A 19,898-nucleotide genomic window follows, 5' to 3' on the forward strand; every position below is an offset into this window, starting at 1 on the left:
GTGAAAGTTGAAATCACTGAGGATGATGTAGTCTGTGGAGGTGAGGGCGTACGGGCTGATGCTGTTGGCGATGGTGTCGCAGAAGGCGGGGTATGGTCCAGGTGGTCTGTAGATTAGTGTACCTCTGAGGGTGGAATTGTTGATGTGGATGAGGAAGTGCATGTGTTCAGTGTTGCCGATAGTGTCTTGGGAGCTAGTGGTGACTTTGATGGTGTTTCTGTGTAGGATGGCGATGCCACTGCTTGGCCTGTTGGGGCGGTCTTTGTGTTTAAGTTTGTATCCTTTGGGGTTGGATATGGCTATGTCGGGTTCTGAGGAGGGGTTGGTCCAGGTTTCTGTGAGGAAGGCGATGTCAGGTGAGTGTGATGTGATGAGGTCCCAGAGTTCTATGGCATGTTTGTGAAGGGAGCAGATGTTGAGGAGCAGGCAGTTCAGGTGGTTGTGGTGGGTGGCATTGGTGTGGTGCATGAGGGTGTTGTTGCAGGGTGTGTTCTGGTTGTGGGCTGGTGTGCTGTGGTGTTGGTTGGCGGGGGCAGGGTGGGTGAGTCTTGTGTTGGGGGTGTTGTGTTTGTTGAAGGTGGGGTCGCTATGGTTGGTGTGTGGTGTGAGGGATGACAAGCAGGAGAAGTGGCAGGTGTGGCAGGTGAAGGGGCCATGAGTGTGCGTGGGGCTAGATGTGGTACATGTGAGGTGGGGGCCTGGGTTGAGAGAGTGGAGGGTGAGGGGGGAGTAGGTGTGTCTGAGAGGGCCAGGAGTTCTGGCCCTGGGCGCGGTCCAGGCGCGGATGGGGGCAGACCGGGTTGCCTTTGGCGCGCCTTCGCGCGCCAGCGGCGCGGCCACGTCGCGGCTGCCATAAGAGGAGGGGAGGGTGGGAGTGGCAGCTGGGAGGCGGGAAGACCTGTCCAATGAGGGGGCTGGGGGCGGGGCTGTAGGGGACGCAGCGGTGGGGAAAAGAACACTAAGGAAGAGGGAAGCGACCTACCTGCAAGCTTATGGCAGCTGCTAGCACGCCGCGGCTGCCATAAGAGGAGGGGAGGGTGGGAGTGGCAGCTGGGAGGCGGGAGGGCCTGTCCAATGAGGGGGCTGTGGGAGGGGCCGCAGGGGACGCAGCGGCGGGGAAAAGAACACTAAGGAAGAGGTGAGAAGGAGGCGGGAGGGGCCGCAGGGGACGCAGCGGCGGGGAAAAGAACACTTAGGAAGAGGTGAGAAGGAGGGGGGAGGCGGTAGGGGCCGCAGGGGATGCAGCGGCGGGGAAAAGAACACTAAAGAAGAGGTGAGAAGGAAGGGGGAGGCGTGAGGGGCCGCAGGGGACGCAGCGGTAGGGAAAAAAGCTAAGAGAGAACGGGAAAAGGAGGTGGCGCGGAAGGCGGAGCGGGGAGCGACCTACCTGCAAGCAGGGTCAAAGGTTGCTCCCTGCTAGCGCACCGCGGCTGCCATAAGAGGAGGGGAGAGAGGGAGTGGCAGCTGGGAGTCGGGAGGGCCTGTCCAATGAGGGGGCTGGGCCTCAGGGGACGCAGCGGCAGGGAAAAGAACACTAAGGAAGAGGTGAGAAGGAGGGGGGAGGCGGGAGGGGCCGCAGGGGACGCAGCGGCAGGGAAAAGAACACTAAGGAAGAGGTGAGAAGGAGGGGGAGGTGGGAGGAGCCGCAGGGGATGCAGCAGCGGGGAAAAAAGCAAAGAGAGAACGGGAAAAGGAGGTGGCGCGGAAGGCGGAGCGGGGAGCGACCTACCTGCATGCAGGGTCTTCATAAACTCACAAAAACATTGACAAAGCCAAGGGGTCAGAAACCAATATGACACCTATTGGGTTTGACAATTTTTGTTCTAACTTATGGATGGATACACCCGTAATCACATTACTTCCTTTATTGTATGCCTTTTCATTTTTTCTTTTTTATTTGTTACTCTATTTGTACCATTCCTGAACTTTTTATGTTTTTATTTTTCCGCTGCACTTTGCCATTCCTAACCAGTGCTAAAGTGCATGTCCTCCCTAAAACATTGTAACAGTGGCTTGCAGTCAACTGGCACATTTAATTTACTTGTAAGTCCCCATTAAAGTGTTACTACCTGTACCCAGGGGCTGTAGGTTAAATGCTACTAGTGGTCCTGCAGTACCTATTGTGCCACCCACTTAAGTGGCCTTTTAAACATCTTAGGCCTCCCATTCCAACATGTGTGTACAATTTTAACATGTGTGCACAATTGTAACAGCCATTTCAGCCTAGCAAAATACACCTTTTTCCTGGCCCATGCCATCCTTTTTAGAATACATGTAAATCACCCCCAAACTAGGCTCTTCACAGCCCAGAGAACAGAGTGCAATGTATTTAAAGAGTTGGACATGTTCTTTTATATTTTACGTGTCCTAGTAGTGAAAAACTCTTAAATTTTTTTTTCACTACTGAAACACCACCTCTCTTATAGGATAACATTGGGTAACACGGTTACATTTAATAAGTGATAGCTTTCAATTGGAAGCAGGTACGAATGTTGAGTTTGGTATCTAAAGAACTGTAATGTAAAACCCTTCAGATTCCATTCTGAAAATGCCACTTTTAGAATGTAGACATTTTCTGGTCCCAACCATTTGGTGCCTTCCACCTGTGTGCTGGGTTGAATGAATATGTAAAGAGGAGGTGGGAGTACAATTCCTCACATCCCAGCACCCAGTTTGCCCCAATGCATCATGGCTAAATGCAGTGCATTATTACAATTACTTCAGTGACAGTTTTGCGTTTTTCACTCTTGTTGGTGCAGCCAGTGCTGTATATCTTTAGACACGTGTTTCAGGATAGTTGTCCTACTTCAGTAGAGAGCAACATATTGCTTTACGGGTGCTGGAAATTACTCTATTTTTCAAATTGGAGTGGCGTCTTTTTTGTGTTGTGTTTTCACTTTGCTACTGTTTGGGGTGATGCATACATACTTTACACTTTGGCCCTCCCGCCTGCCAAGGCAGGACCGCTGAGCGGCTGCCTATGTGGCCGCAAACCCACCGGCTGCATTTCAACATCCCAGCTGGAGTTTCCGCCCGCCGGCCCAGGGGGGATGTCGGCCGCAACATTGCAATGTGCAGACAGTGAAAAGCAGGGTGGGGCTGTGCCTGGGGGCCCCTGCACTGCCCATGCCAAGTGCCTGGGCAGTGCAGGGGCCCCCAGGGGCCCGACTCCCTTTCCCCCGAGCCTTTCCATGGCGGTCTCTACTGCCATGTACAGGCTGTCGGGAAGGGGATTATAACCGTCGGGACAACGATGGTGGGAAACCGCCGGTCCCAGCGGTGCAACCGTGGCACTACCACCGCGGTCATAATATGGCGATTTGTACCGCCAGCCTGTTGGCGGTACAGTTGCCAAAACAACCCTGGCGGCGTTGTAATGAGTGCCTTTGTCTCTAACGTAAGCATGACTGATTTGTGCCAAGCTACCAGAAGGTTAAGCACAGGTTACTTTGGGATTACTTGTGACTTCACTTTGACAGGAGTTGTGGTTGCTGCTTGAGGAGAGTTTCACTCCCCGCCTCAACCAGTAACCCAGTTTCCTATATTGGTGTTCAGCAGTGAGACGAGTTATCGTCCTCCCTTAAGTGCTGCATCCCAGGACATCTTACCCATACTGGTAGTGTGTAATCTTTTTGGTAGTGAAGGGGTAGGGTCTGCCAGAATGGGTATGGGAATGCCCCACCCATCACAAAAATAAACGAGCACAGTCTTTCTGGGGGCAGATAGGGTTTAAAAACGCCAATCTGCCCCCCAGAGCGGGCAGGACACCCACTAGACACCAGAGAAGCCTTTTGTTTTTAATAGAGGGGTGCAGGCTGGTTACCACCAGGGCATGGTTATGCCCCGACCCAACTGAAAGGGGCAACAGTCTCTCTGCCCCCACTGCGGACTGAAGCATCTTATCCCAATGACAAGCAAGGGGACATTTGACTCTTTTGAGTTTTGATTTTACATATTGGCCAAGGGAGCTTAGCTAACTCCCAATATTGTCCCACTTGCAATGGTGATTTGCTGTACTTTTGGACTAGGCTTTGCTGCAACCGGCAAAATCCTGCCAGACCCAGACACTTCTGAAAACTAAACACCTGGGGAAGTCCAGGTGGTGTGCTTCACATGCGCCCCACACCATTTTCTTAGCCACAATGCCCTCCAGCATTGCTTGAAATCACACATTTTCCCTACATTCTGTGATGGAAACTTCTGTAATGCACAGGAATCCACAAAATTCCTACCACCCAGCGTTGCCCCACCTCTACTGATAAAAACTCTGCTCCACATGTATGCATACAAAGGTATGAAAAAAACCTGCCCTTTTGGACCAGCTTTGGTTTCCCCCCAATTTCTACATGTATTTGGCCCTGCCCAGTCACAGGCACTTGACCGACCTACACAAGTGAGGTATCATTTTTTGTCAGGAGACCGAGGGGAAATCTGGGTGGTAGGAAATTTGTGACTCCCCTCAGATTCCAGAACTTTCCATCACAGAAATGTGAGGAAAATATGTTTAGATAAATTGTGAGGTATGCAAAGGAATCTGGGTAACAGGGCCTGCTGAGAGCCACATAAGTTACCCCATCCTGGAATTCCCTGGGTGTCTAGTTTTCAAAAATACGTAGCTCTGCTAGGTTTCACTAGGTGCCAGCTGAGGTAGGGCCCAAAAACCACAGCTACCCACTGTTAGAAATGGGGTTTTTGGTTGGCAGTCAGGTTGCCCTCTGTCCAAGCAAGAACCCTCACTCTAGTCAGGGTAAGTCACACACAATCCAAAATCAGCCTGTGCCCACCCTCTGGTAGCTTGGCACGAGCAGTCAGGCTTAACTTAGAAGGCAATGTGTAAAGCATTTGTGCAATAAATCATACAATACCATAATACAATACCACAAAAATACACCACACAGTGTTTAGAAAAATATATAATATTTATCTGGGTATTTGCAGGTCAAAACGATCAAAGATGCAATATGAATTTGTAAAGATATCACTGAAAAGTGATATAAAGTGTCTTAAGTCTTTAAAAAGCAAACAAAGTCTCTTTCAAGCACAAAGTACCTGGTTTCTGGTGGAAAATCTCCTCAGAGTGCCACAGGAGAAGAGATACGTGAAAAACTGGTGTGTGCGTCGATTTCTCCTCAGCACACAAAGACTTGCGTCGTTATTTTTCACGCGGGGAAGTCGTGCGTCGTTTTCCGGCACGCGGACAGTCTCTTTCTGTGGATCGCGGGGATTACCAGATGTCCCGGGTCTGTGTGTGGATTTTCCTGCTTGTTTTCCGGCTGCGCGTCGTTCTGCGGGGCTGTGCGCCGAAGTTTCGATCTCACGGCAGTCGTTGCGTCGATTTCTCCTTGGAAGTCGGGCGGTGTTGTTCTTGCGAGGCCGTGTGTCAAAATTTAGATCTCACGGCAGGCGTCGCGTCGATTTCTCCTTTGAAGTCGGGCGGCGTGGTCCTTGCGAGGCCGTGCGTCAAAGTTTCGGTCGTCCCGGAGGCGTCGTGTCGATCAGCGTCGGTGTGCGCCGTTTTTCTTGCTGCGGAACAAGCTGTGCGTCGAAAATTTAGCCGCACGGAGCGTCCAAGTGAAAAAGAGAAGTCTTTTTGGTCCTGAGACTTCAGGGAACAGGAGGCAAGCTCTATCCAAGCCCTTGGAGAGCACTTTCACAGCCAGACAAGAGTTCAGCAAGGCAGCAGGCCAACAGCAAGGCAGCAGTCCTTTGTAGAAAGCAGACAGGTGAGTCCTTTGAGCAGCCAGGCAGTTCTTCTTGGCAGGATGTAGTTTCTGGTTCAGGTTTCTTCTCCAGCAAGTGTCTGATGAGGTAGGGCAGAGGCCCTGTTTTATACTAAGTTGTGCCTTTGAAGTGGGGGTGACTTCAAAGAGTGTCTAAGAAATGCACCAAGCCCCCTTTCAGTTCAATCCTGTCTGCCAGAGTCCCAGTAGGGGGCATGGCAGTCCTTTGTGTGAGGGCAGGTCCTCCACCCTCCCAGCCCAGGAAGACCCATTCAAAATGCAGATTTATGCAAGTGAGACTGAGTACCCTGTGTTTGGGGTGTGTCTGAGTGAATACACAAGGAGCTGTCAACTAAACCTAGCCAGACGTGGATTGTAAGGCACAGAAAGATTTTAGTGCAAAGAAATGCTCACTTTCTAAAAGTGGCATTTCTAGAATAGTAATATTAAATCCGACTTCACCAGTCAGCAGGATTTTGTGTTACCATTCTGGCCATACTAAATATGACCTTCCTGCTCCTTTCAGATCAACAGCTGCCACTTCAACAATGTGTGAGGGCAGCCCCAATGTTAGCCTATGAAGGGAGCAGGCCTCACAGTAGTGTAAAAACGAATTTAGGAGTTTTACACTACCAGGACATATAACTACACAGGTACATGTCCTGCCGTTTACCCACACAGCACCCTGCTCTAGGAGTTACCTAGGGCACACATTAGGGGTGACTTATATGTAGAAAAAGGGGAGTTCTAGGCTTGGCAAGTACTTTTAAATGCCAAGTCGAAGTGGCAGTGAAACTGCACACAAAGGCCTTGCAATGGCAGGGCTGAGACAAGGTTAAGGGGCTACTGAAGTGGGTGGCACAACCAGTGCTGCAGGCCCACTAGTAGCATTTAATCTACATGCCCTAGGCACATGTAGTGCACTCTACTAGGGACTTACAAGTAAATTAAATAGCCAATCATGGATAAACCAATCAATAGTACAATTTACACAGAGAGCATATGCACTTTAGCACTGGTTAGCAGTGGTAAAGTGCCCAGAGGTCAAAAGCCAACAACAACAGGTCGGAAAAAATAGGAGGAAGGAGGCAAAAAGTTTGGGGATGACCCTGTCAAAAAGCCAGGTACAACACCCACTTTGCAAAAAACGGGTCTGTTTTGTGTGGAAAATGTTGGGGGCATATTTATGAAAACTGGCACTGCACTTAGTGCAGAACCACTTTTCTTGTGCCCCTTAGCACCCCCCCTAACTCCACCATGTGTGAGCTGTATTTAATATACGGCGCACCATGACGATAGGGAACGAGCATCAGAATTTTTTACGCTAGTTCAGCGCTTTGCAGGTTTAGCGTAAAAAAAATGTAGGCTAATCCTGAAAAGAACCCAGAGGCCCTTTGTAACCAATGGGAGTCACCTTTTATGACCTCCTCATAGCAGGCATTAAAAGTGCCAAACAAAATGACGCAAAGACTTTTTTTTAATTCTTTGTGCCATTTTATCAGCCCCTTCTAACGGGGGAACGCCCCCTTTACATACATTATGCCTGGTGGAGGCATAATGTAGCGCAAAGGGTTACAAAGTGGTGCAGTGCATGTATTGCAATGTTTTTGGCCATCTAACACCACATTAGCATAAAAAAATGACACTAATGTGTCATTAGAATGACACAATGCCCTCTTAAATCTGGGCCTTGATGTATCCATGTTGTGTTTTGGGCTGTTTCCTGCTGTGGACACTAAGCCTAACCACACAAGCGAAGTACCACTTTCATCAGAAGACTTAGGAGAATGCTGGGTGGAAGGAAGTTTGTGGCTCTATGCAGATTCCACACTTTCCATCACAGAAATGTGAGGAGAATGTGTTTTTTTTAATCAAAGTTTGAGGTTTGCAAGGGATTGTGAGTAAAGCAACCTGGTGAGAGCCACACAAATCACTCCATCCTGGATTACCCTAGGTGTCTAGGTTTCAGTAATGTATAGGTTTGCTAGGTTTCCCTAGGTGCCTGCTGAGGTAGGACCCAAAACCCACAGCTAACCACTTTGCAAAAAACGGATCAGTTTTGCATGGAAAAATGTGATGTATGCATGTTGTGTTTAGGGCCATTTTGTGTCATGGGCACTAGGCCTATCCACACTAGTGAGGTACCATTTTTATCAGAAGACGTACAGGAACACAGAATAGTATAATAAATGTTATTACAAATTGTCTTTCTCTACATTTGCCCCTTCCAATGCAAGATAGTTTGTAAAAAAAAAAAAAAAAGTAATTTTGAGAAATGCCCTCTAATTCACTAGTATGGGAAACCACAAATTTAGAGATGTGCAAATAACCACTGCTTTTAAACTCCATATTGTGTAACCAATACATTGATTTCCTTGATACCTATTTTTCATTATATTTTACCAAATTAATTACTGTATACCTGGTATACAATGAAAAACCATTGCAAGATGCTCAGTTTTTGGCTCCGGGTACCTAGGGTTCTTGGTGAACCTACAAGCCCTATATATCTTCACAATCAGAAGGGTCCAGTGGACATAACACTATATTGCATTCAAACATCTGCCATAGTTAGAAGTTACAGATGAAAACGTAGACACAAATCGCAGTGTTTTTCAATTCCATTTCAATATTTTTTATTTCAACTGGTATGTTATTTGGGAAAACCTTGAAGGATCTACACAAATGACCCCTTGCCAAATTCAGTATTTTGTCTACTGTTCAGAAATGTATAGCTTTCTGGGATCCATTATTGGTTTCACACTCATTTCTGCCACTAACTGGAAGGAGGTTGAGAGCACACAAAACTGGAAAAATTGGCTATGTCCAAGTAAAATGGCAAAACTGTGCTGAAAAATTTGTTTTTCAAATTCAAGTCTGCCTGTTCCTGAGAGCTGGGAGGATCGTGAGTTTACCAGTGCAAACTCTTTATTGATGCCATTTGCCGGGAAAGAAACAAAGACACTCTGCTCTGCAGCACCGTTGTTCCTAATCTTCTTATAAAACCCAACACCTAGCTGTATTTTAGCTAACTTCTCAGTCCCCTCTAGGGAAATCTACAAACCCTGGGTACCTTTAGAATCCCGAGGATATTGGAAAAAAGAGGGTGTAAATTTGTCATAGATAGCTTATATGGACAAAAGGTTATGGGGCCCTATGCGCAAACTACCTCTAATATCCAAAAAAGGTTTAGCACAGGAGAGGAAATGGCTTAGCAGCAAAAGGGTTAATGTGACCCTGAGAGAGCAGATGTTCAATATCTATTTTACAGAGCTGCACCAGTATCCAATTAATTGTAAGCTCACTGACCCCAGGAGCTTGCTAAGGAGGTGGACCTCTAGGTCAGTAGTCAGCACCACAATATCCAAAAAGGTGTTTAGAGGATCACCAGAAATGTAGAGGGGAGAAAGACTTAAGTATAAGGAGTTGTCAATTGAATTTCCAAGAGAACAACAGTAACCAGTCCCAGGAGTTCTATAACAAACCGATTAGGAGATTTGTCCACCAGTGTACTGAGTGTTACAAATATGGGCCCCCAAAGAGAGACACCAAATGTCCCAAGAAAGTACAGCCTCTATATGGGTAGGCAGGCAGCATAGCACTTGAGGAGGAGGTGGTACCCGTTAGCATGAGGAAAAGAGCAGAGGTTATCTTAGTGTTCCTAGGGAATAGAGAAATTGTGCCAAAAGCCCATATGTCTTCCAATACTTCTAAGTATAGGCAGGGGTCACAATCAATGGTGGAACTGTGGAGGCTCTGAGAGACACAGAAGCCAGTATGACTACTAGGAGATGTCATCTGGTGCCCTCAGAGAAGGTAATCCATAATACATTCAACCAGGTCATAGTCGCAGACAACCTTGAGAGCCACTACCCAGTGGCTCTTGTTCCTTTTGTATGGGGAGTATCTAAGGTTCTGTAAAAGTAGCTGTGAGCCCCGCCATACCTGTAGATTCTTTGTTAGGTAATGACTTGGAGCACACTGGCTGCAAGGAAGTGTAGCTCAGGTCACACCTGGAGATGTTAGGCTGGCCTGAATGGGTCTGAATGACCACAAGGTACATGGCTGCCCAAGAGGAATGACAAGGAATCCTGTAGACTAGAAGAATGGCCAAGGCAGCTACTAAGAAGGGCAGGGGCTGTGGCAAACCAGTCCCTGACATTCCTAGGGTCCAAGTTAATGAGGCGCCTGAGGAGGTTATCTCCATTGCCCTGACATTTCTGCCCTGAGAGATCTCCCTTAGCTTGCTGGATGGCAAGTTAAGGGTGAGCCAACCCAGGAAGAATTCTGCAAAGCACAGAAAGAATGTCTCATTCTAAAGGTCATGAGGTGGTAAGCTGAGGTCCAGGCAGCAGAAGATACCTCTGAAGATCACCTAATCTATTGGGAGAATAACCTCTTGTATAGTGAGCCTAAGGTTCCCGGACCTGGAGCAACCTGTCTGCTGGTGGACCAGTATATCATAATCCTACTGGATTATGATATACCGCTGGCAGGACATTTTGGGTAGGACAAGACCTATACTAGGCTTGTCCCCCACTTTTACTGGCCCCGGAAGAAGAAAGCCACGGGCATGTTCTGCAGGTTCTGTCCACTTGCCAGGCCGATGTAAAAGCAGAGAAAAGCTGAAAGCGCCACTGATCCACTTGCCTGTCATTGGCACATCCTTTGAGAGGGTTGGTATCAACATTGTTGGTCCCTTGGATACCAAAACAGCCTTAGGAAACAGGCTTATCCTGGTCTTGGTGAACCACAAAACACAGTACCTAGAGACCATCTCTCTGAGGTTGGTCAATTCACCTTCAATGGATAGGGCCCTGATGGTGATTTTTTCATGCACAAGGAATTCCCCAAGGAAGTGGTGTCTGACAGAGGCGCTAACTTCATATACCTGTACATGAAGTCCATGTGGCATGATTGTGGGATAACCTAGAAGTTGTCCACACCTTATCACCTTCAAACTACCAGTCTTGTGGAGAAATTTAACAGGACCTTGAAGGGCATGATAAATAATGGGCCTGATGGAGCCCATGAGGCAGAAATGGGATGTCCTCTTGCCACACCTGCTGTTCACCTACAAGGAGGTACCATAGAAGGGACTGTTAGGGGACCTCTCAGCCCTGTGAGAGAGGGGTGGGAGCAAGCTCCTGTTAATCCCCTCAGGATGTAGCCACTTACATGCTGGCTTTCCGTAACCAGATGCAGCACTTCCGTAAAAAGGCTAAAGACAACCTTGAGGTCTGTCAAGAGGCCATGAAGCTCTAGTACAACCAGAAGATCTCTCTGATAGAGTTTCAGACTGCAAAGCAAAACACAAACGCTGTGGGATAGCGTAACTGGATGGATCCTTTTGTGTTGCTAATGTCGCCCTAAGTGGGAAGGGTATGCCCAGACGTGGGTCCCGTGCTTCCCATGCCACTGGATTCAAGCTAGCCTGGCTGATGAGGGGTGAAACCCCGAAACCGGTCCCAGGATGCTTGTTTCCAGTCCAGGGAAGACCTGGCCTGGCAGTTCGGGCTGGACTGTTCCCATGGGAAACAGGGTCAAGACTGATTTGCATATGGCTGGGTCCATACTGGAATGGAATGGACAGCAAAAAAACGATGGATTAAACCCAGATCTGTGACTGGGGGTGAGTGTTTGCATTGTCAGCACTCCGTCCATCATCCTTTTGTGTTGCTAATGTCGTCCTAAGTGGGAAGGGTATGCCCAGACGTGGGTCCCATGCTTCCCATGCCACTGGATTCAAGCTAGCCTTGCTGATGAGGGGTGAAACCCCCACACCGGTCCCAGGATGCTTGTTTCCAGTCCAGGGAAGACCTGGTCTGGCAGTTCCGGCTGGACTGTTCCCATGGGGAACAGGGTCAAGACTGATTTGCATATGGCTGGGTCCAAACTGGAATAGCATGGGCAGCAAAAAAACAATGGATTAAACCCAGATCCGTGACTGGGGGTGAGTGTTTGCATTGTCAGCACTCCGTCCATCATCCTTTTGTGTTGCTAGAGTTTCAAACTGGACAGAAGGTGTGGGTCATAGAACCCGTAGAGCCCCAAGCACTCCAAGACTGTTGGACAGGCCCATATGAGGTGAAGGAACAGAAGGGACACTGGAACAGTTAACCTCAATGTTCTCCCTCTCCCTTGGTCTCACAAACTTGTGTACACATTACATAGATAATGGAGATAGTATGCCTGTGAAAAACAAAATATACAGGTTGTCGGACACGGTGAGAGCTAGCATTAAGGAGAAGGTCTCCAAGATGCTGGTATTAGGGGTGACTGGGTGTGCCAGTGGGCACCATGAGAGAACTTGGGTTCTGTGTGGACTACAGGGGACTCAATTGAGTCACTGTCATCACATCCCATCTCCCAAGCTGATGAGCTCATCGACAGGCTGAGCGCTGACAAATGTCTCAGTACTTTTGATCTCACATCAGAATACTGGCAGATTGCTCAGACTGAGAAGGTCAAAGACAGGTCAGAATTCTCAACCCCTGAGGGCCAGTTCCAGTTTCAGGTGATGCTCTTTGGTTTAAAGAATGCCCCTGCCACCTTCCACAGGTTGGTGAACATGGTCCTGGCTGGGAAGGAGGCATTTTGCACCACCTACCTAGATGACTTAGCTGTATTCAGTTTCAGCTGGGAGGGGAACCTCTACCACCTCCAAGAGGTGCTTCAGGCCCTGCAGCAGGCAGGCCTGACTATCAAGGCAAATAAGTGCCAGATAGGGCAGGGAACACTGGTGTATCTGGTCCACCTGGTGGTTTGGGTTAAGGTGCAGCCCCTCCAAGCCAAGACTGAGACTATCCTAGCCTGGCAACTCCCCAAATCACAGCTGAGATCAGGGCCTCCCTGGATCTCACAGAATACTACAGGAGGTGTATAGTACCATTGTTGCTCTCTTCACTGAGCCGACTTCCACGAAGCAGCCCACAAAGGTAATCTGGACAGAGACCAGTCTGAAAGCCTTTGGCACCCTCAAGGAGGCCAGGGCCTCCTTGATGGTATCAAAGGCACCATCAAGGGTCTTGACTTCTCCAAGGAGTTCATTGTGCAGTGGCTCTGATGGTTACAGAGGTCTTCAATGGACTATGTCTGTGTATCTCACTCCTGTGGCTTTCCACATAGGCAAGGGTAGCAGGAGCAGGTCAGGTCAGCACATCTTCAGCAGCGCATTTGACAACAGCCACCTTTTCTGCTATTCAGTATCCTTGTTCTATGTGCCACAACATCAGGCACCTTTGAAACATCATATTGGGTTAAATGGCCACACAGGTGAGAGGTTGCACCCTACGTGTGTTGCTAGTATTGCTCAACCTTGTCCAGAACCAACTGGATGACAGCCAATCAGAGTGTGGAAGGGTTTATGAATAAAAGGAAATGAACAATCTGTAAATCACAGAGTAAACAGGTCAGAATGTCCCCCAGCAGGGCTGAATGGAGCAAGCTCGGTGAGCGAGAGAAAACACACATTTATGCACTACTACCCGCAAGCTTCGAATATGGTCATGTGAATGATGCTTATAAACTGCAAGCATGTGGTTAGGCTGACATCATGAGAACAAGTGAAATGATCTTCAAATAATAATTGCAAGATGAAAACATTTCAGCAGAGAGCATCAGTTTTCATTTTCTCAGCTGAGAGGAAGCCAAGAAGTGGAAACAGCTCAATGTGCCAAATAAGCACTTCTTATGTGCAATTATGGGATGTTATGGGAAGTGCTCAATCTGTAAACCGCCAAGTGACGGCAAGAGCTTTGCCCAGAAGCCCAGAGCCGCTGTTTTGAGTAGTGAGGGTGCCAAGTAACAGGGTTGTGAACTCTTGGTTTTACCTCATACCTCTTTCATCCATTACCATCTACTGCCAGACACTCCCTACTCCTTTATCTCACTTTTTCATCCCTAACCCTGTATCTTACTCTCTTCATCCCTACTCCTTTATCTCACTCCTTCACCCCTAACCCTGTATCTCACTCTCTTCATCCCCACCCTTGTATCTTACTCTCTTCATCCCCACCTCTTTATTTCACTGTCTTCATCCCTACCCCTTTATCGCGGTGTCTTCATCTCTACCCCTTTATCTCACTCTTTCATCCCTACCCCTGTATCTCACTCTCTTCATCCCTACCCCTTTATCTCACTCTTGCGTCCCTACCCCTTTATCTCAGTCCTTTCATCCCTACCTCTTTATCTCACTCTCTTCATCCCCACCCCTGTATCTTACTCTCTTCATCCCCACCTCTTTATTTCACTGTCTTCATCCCTACCTCTTTATCTCGGTGTCTTCATCCCTACCCCTTTATCTCACTCTTTCATCCCTAACCCTGTATCTCACTCTCTTCATCCCTACTCCTTTATCTCACTCTTTCATCCCTAACCCTTTATCTCAGTCTCTTCATCCCCACCCTTGTGTCTTACGCTCTTCATCCCCACCTCTTCATTTCACCGCTTCATCCCTACCCCTTTATCTCGGTGTCTTCATCCCTACCCCTTTATCTCACTCTTTCATCCCTAACCCTATATCTCACTCTCTGCACCCCTACCTCTTTATTTCACTCTTGCGTCCCTACCCCTTTATCTCACTCTCTTCATCCCTATCCCTTTATCTCACTATCTTCATCCCTGCCCCTGTATCTCACTCTCTTCATCCCTACCCCTTTATCTCACTGTCTTCACCCCTACTCCTTTATCTTAATCTTCATCCTTACCCCTTTATCTCACTCGCTTCATCCCTACCCGTTTATCTCACTATCTTCATTCCCCACCCATGTATCTCACTCTCTTCATCCCTACCCCTTTATCTCACTGCCTTCACCCCTACCCCTTTATCTCAGTCTTCATCTCTACCCCTTTATCTCACTCTCTTCACCCCTACCCCTTTATCTCAGTCTTCATCCCTACCCCTATATCTCACTCTCTTCATCCCTCCCTACCCCTTTATCTCACTGTCTTCACCCCATCCCTTTATCTCAGTGTCTTCATCCCTACTCCTTTATCTCACTCTGTTCATCCCTACCCCTTTATGTCACTCTCTTCACCCCTACCCCTTTATCTCACTCTCTTCATCCCCGCCCCTGTATCTCATCTCTTCATCCCTACCCCTTTATCTCACTGTCTTCACCCCTACCACTTTATCTCAGTCTTCATCCCTACCCCTTTATCTCACTCTCTTCACCTCTACCCCTTTATCTCACTCTCTTCATCCCCGCCCCTGTATCTCATCTCTTCATCCCTACCCCTTTATCTCATTCTCTTCATCCCTACCCCTTTATATCACTGTCTTCATCCCCACCCCTTTATCTCAGTCTTCATCCCTACCCCTTTATCTCACTCTGTTCATCCCTACCCCTTTATCTCACTCTCTTCATCCCTACCCCTTTATCTCACTCTCTTCATCCCTGTTTATCATTGTCTTTCCACCCTTATCTTCTCCTTTTATGTTTCTCTCTCCCTTTCTCTGGGTGAAAGTCTGATGATGGACCCAACCTCCAAGCATCTGCTCACATTAAGCACTGCCTCAGGAGCACATTAGGTGGAGCACGTTTGTGGTGTGCTAGTTGCACAGTCTGCATCTTGGAGGCGATGGGCACCGAGACTCCATTGAAGCAATGGTAATTCTCAGGGCCGTGGCGGCCAATGTTTATGTATTCAGTCATTACTGCTAATGGGCCTCGCAGTGTCTTGTTAATCAGGGTGAGCCTCAGCCGTTTAACCTTAGTGGGGAAAATAAGTACATTCTGTTTCTGTGTAATCTCGTGTGGAGCCTGGTTTGGAGCATCACTGGATGAAGCAGGTTGTAGGCGATGCAAATAGATGTATTATTTTGTAACTGTAGAATAGTTAAAAGGCTCAGAGGAGTAGGTTGGCATCTTATGGGCCTCCTCTGCCCCTTTGAGGTGGAGGGCACCTTCATGCCCCCGCCTTGATTGCCTGGGGCGACCCTGTACTCAACTGGAACACTATCAAACCATGCTATTATTCTGGGGGCAACTTAGAGACATTTTATTGCAAAACAATATAGATGAAAACAGCTCAGGTCTCTGCCAAGCTTTGTTTTCCCCACCAATGTTTCACAAAATTGCCAATGTTCGCCCTATTTAAAGTGTAAAGCTTGAACTTTACACTTGGTGAGTTTTAAGAGCACCAGCTAAGACGAAAAATGTATTTAGGTTAATTTTCAGCACATTTACTTCTTGCACAGTTTTTCTGTGTGCACTGGTAAAACTATGCAAGTTTGTCTCTCTAAGTTTATGTTTTGGAAAATATGCTGCTACAAAGTTATTGTGTTCACAAAACAGTGACCACTTCGCAACTGTCACAAAGCTGCAACATTTTGCATAGAACTTTGCGAGGGTTACAGTAAAACTGGCAAGTTTCCTCATCCCTCTTGGTGGTACTGAAATGCAAACACCTGAAACAATGTTGCAGCAGCTGACACGTACGTAAAGTGAAATTTGATGAAGATGTGAGATTTCCCCCCTAACCAAACCACACGTGCACCGTATTCATAATACGCTGCACCATGGCGCACGTAAGGTCAATGGTGTCAAAAGTTTTGATGCTATTGTGGCACTTTGGAGGATTAGCAATGGGAGCATCACTTTAACGCCTGCCTAAGGCAGGAATTAAAAATGACGCTAAAAATCGTGCAGAAAAATCTTGTAGATTTCACTGCACCATTTTTCCGAGCCTCCTAATGGAGAAATGCCCCCTTCCATACGTTATGCCTGGCGCAGGCATAATGTGGCGCAAGGGGTTACAAAGTGGCGCAATGCTTGCGTTGGGCCTCTTTGTAAATATGGTGCAACGCAAATGCCTTCTTAACGCCACATTACTGTAAAAAAATGGCACTCATATGGTGCAAGGAGGTGCAAGGGGCCTGTAAATATGCCCCTAGAATTGTGGAAAACAATGTGCTTGGACCTGGGCATCAAATGAGAGTGAAGCGCACATTACATGGTTGAGGAGAATGTAGTACAGCACAGGACCAGCAGTGCCCTATTCACAAAGGTATTTTTGGAGGTAAACACATGCTTGTGCCAGAAAATGCCTTTATTCATGCCTTGCAGGAATCCACAAAGGGGTTCCTGGTGGGAGTACTTGGATTTGCTTCTGCGTATTTCTCCCCGATCGTAGATCCCATGAAAAGACGCAGAAGTGACCATTCAAAGATCTGTTTTTTCTTTGAAGTTTAGAAATGCCCACAAGCATACACATGAGTGGGCTTTGCTAAACTGCAATCCAACCCTTTCCCCCTCTGAAGATTTACTCCAGCTAAGGGCTAAGGCCCCAACGAGATGGGAAATGGGAACAGATCACCATATTGAATTCCACACAGGGGTAATAGGACTGAATGGAACATATCACATGACATTCCCTGTGATACGCTTGAAACGTGCGGCTGGCACAGCTCTCCAGGTGTCCTACTGGGATTGGTGGTGAGTTGCAAAAAGAAGTAAATCTGCACTTGTAAGTAGACATACTTTGTCTATGGATCTATATCACTTTTTCATGAATTAGATCCTTAATGTCTGTAAACACTATTGGCCTGATTCTAAAAGATTAGTTTCTGAGTGACTGTGACTTGCTTTTATTGTACTCCAGGCTTTCTCGTGAGTTAGCCTAGCGTAATCATGCCTTACTTCTGTAATATAGGTGTACTTAGTCACATCAATTCCTTGGTGAATCAAGCCCATTGTGAGGGACATGTACGCTGGTGATGTCTGAGCAGGACCTGAATGGAGCTTCCATTGCTGGTGTCTGAGCTTTAACTCTTGAACATTGAGGGAGTTGTGCACTGCTACTCATTTTGTGAGTTAAGAGTTATGCTCTACAGACACCTGTGATGTTTGTTTCCTATGAGTGAGAGAAACTTGCACAACTACTGCCTGTGGTATACATGTTGTATGTCTGAGGTAAGGTTTCTTTGCTGCTGGCAGTGATATAAATGTACGGGTGTAGTCTCAGGGGGATGTTTGGGGTGTTGCACCCTCCTAATAAATATACCTTCTGGTAATTGGGTACAGGAGCTTTCAGTCGGTATGGATGAGGTTTCTCTTAGAAATCACCAGGACTTTCTACATCCATATGGACAAAAAAAGCACACACACACAAACACATACACACACACTCACTCAGTACTCACCAATATTGGTCATTTTACAAATATTGTATTCCCTCACTTAGTACCCCTACCAATCTGCATTCCTATCCCTTTCTACTGTCCCTTTAGCCCAACTCATGCGGGTTTCTTGTCATATAATGTAAGTTAACTTACCATGTCAGCATGATTGTCAGAAAATATGAAGCTCACCACCCCCCACCCCAATGTTACTGACCAAGCTACGTTCCTGTGTAAATGTGTATGTAAGAGAAGGCTGCCCTGAGGTACCTACTGTGCATGTGAAGAAGTATGGACCCACCCTATAACTAAGGGAAGCATGTACTGTCTTTGATTTTCCATGTGCAAGAGAAGCCTATGCTGCGGATGCCTGCGGCACAGTTGTTCTATGTGTAAGGTAAATGATGTGCTGGCAGTGAAATGAATGAGTATGTAAGAGAAGGTTGCCCCAATGTACCTTTTGTGCACATGAAGAATTATAGACCCACCTTTAAGTAGCATGTGCTCTTGGTATAAGAGAAGCACAAGCTGCAGATGCTTGTGGTACGCTTGTTCTGTATTTGAAGGACTCTTGCATTACTGTCTTCCTTGCTGTGGCTCTTCAGTTTGTGGGAAGTGTGCTTGTCCTGGCTGCCCCCATTGCACTTATTCAGTGTATGAGGGGAGCCTGTACTTTCTTTGTCAGCCATGTGCCTGTTAGGGAATCCTGCAGTGTTCCTGTGCATGTTGCACGTCTTTTGTGCATATGACCGGCATGCTCTGATGTTGTCCTTCATGCACCTCCCTTTCTCTGTTGTGTACAAGGGAGGCTGACGCTTCTGCGTGTGCTGCTTCTTTTGTTGCTGCTTCTGAACAGTCCTTGCATGTTCTGCGCATGTGACAAGAGCCTGCCCTGCTGATGCTCATTCTTTGAAGACTCAATAGAAGCAAAGCTCACTCTCCTCTTGTGTATGACTATTCTCTATGAATGAGGGAACATTTATTTTCCAGTAGACATGATGTGTACGTGATGTACTAATTAAGGATGCTTTGAATACTGAAGTCCCTCATATTTCTCTTCTCTTAGTGAAGGAGGTTTGCACTGATGATTTCAATAGTGCACTAATAGATTGTTTTGCCAAAATACCATGCTGCTGATACAGGTTCTACCAGACGGTGACAGGTAGACAAAAAATACTATCCTCCCTAAATACAGCAATCGGTGTAATGCCTTTCCTCTTACAGCCTCTGCTCCATGAGCCATCGAAGGAAGCTTCCATGTGTCGGAGCCAATGGAGGCTCTCCATCAACAGAAAGATGACAGTCCCCTCTAAATAGAGTGAGCAAACCATCAGTTTGGAGGAGAGGGTATTCTGTCATATTTGCGATGGAGTAACTTGTCTACCAAACTCTAAATCACACCCTAAGTCTGGTGGATGTCATAGACAGACATATTAGGGAGGAATGTTTGGTTGGTATGGTAGGTAGATCAGATAGTTTAGGTCGGGTAGGTAGCTGTTCTTGGTGTTAGTCCTAAGTAGTTATAATAGTCCATAAAAAAATAATTACACCATCCTATCAACAAAAATACACCAAATAACCATATTAAACCCTACTGATTCATACTCTTCTTGAGCTTTCTGCCTCCTAAATTCATGGTTTGTGGGAAGATACCACTGGCGTTGGACCTCAGAGGTACAGCCTCTGTCAATGACACATTTTTCCCCAATGTTCGTTGATTGCCATTGATGAAAAGTGTCACCTTTAAGGTTTGTGTCTGGTTCAAGGTAACAGAGACACAAAAGAGGCACACAACAGAGGCAAAAGCAAGATACAAAATGGGGACAAACTGACAAACTAAGAGTGGGAGCACAGAAAGACAAACAAAAGTCTGATGGTCATAAAGACACACCTATAAAGTACAGAGACACAGAAGAGAAACAGGTACACGCGATACACAGAAACATGTGTATGAAAATAGAAGGGACAGCAAAGCAAAGAAATATAGAGAAACAGAGCTACTGAGAAGTAAAGTAGGATGGAAGAGTGACATAAAAGAAACAACAAAAAGAACCAAA

The sequence above is a fragment of the Pleurodeles waltl genome, chromosome 8, assembly GCF_031143425.1.
Source record: "Pleurodeles waltl isolate 20211129_DDA chromosome 8, aPleWal1.hap1.20221129, whole genome shotgun sequence".
NCBI classification, from domain to species: Eukaryota; Metazoa; Chordata; class Amphibia; order Caudata; family Salamandridae; genus Pleurodeles; species Pleurodeles waltl.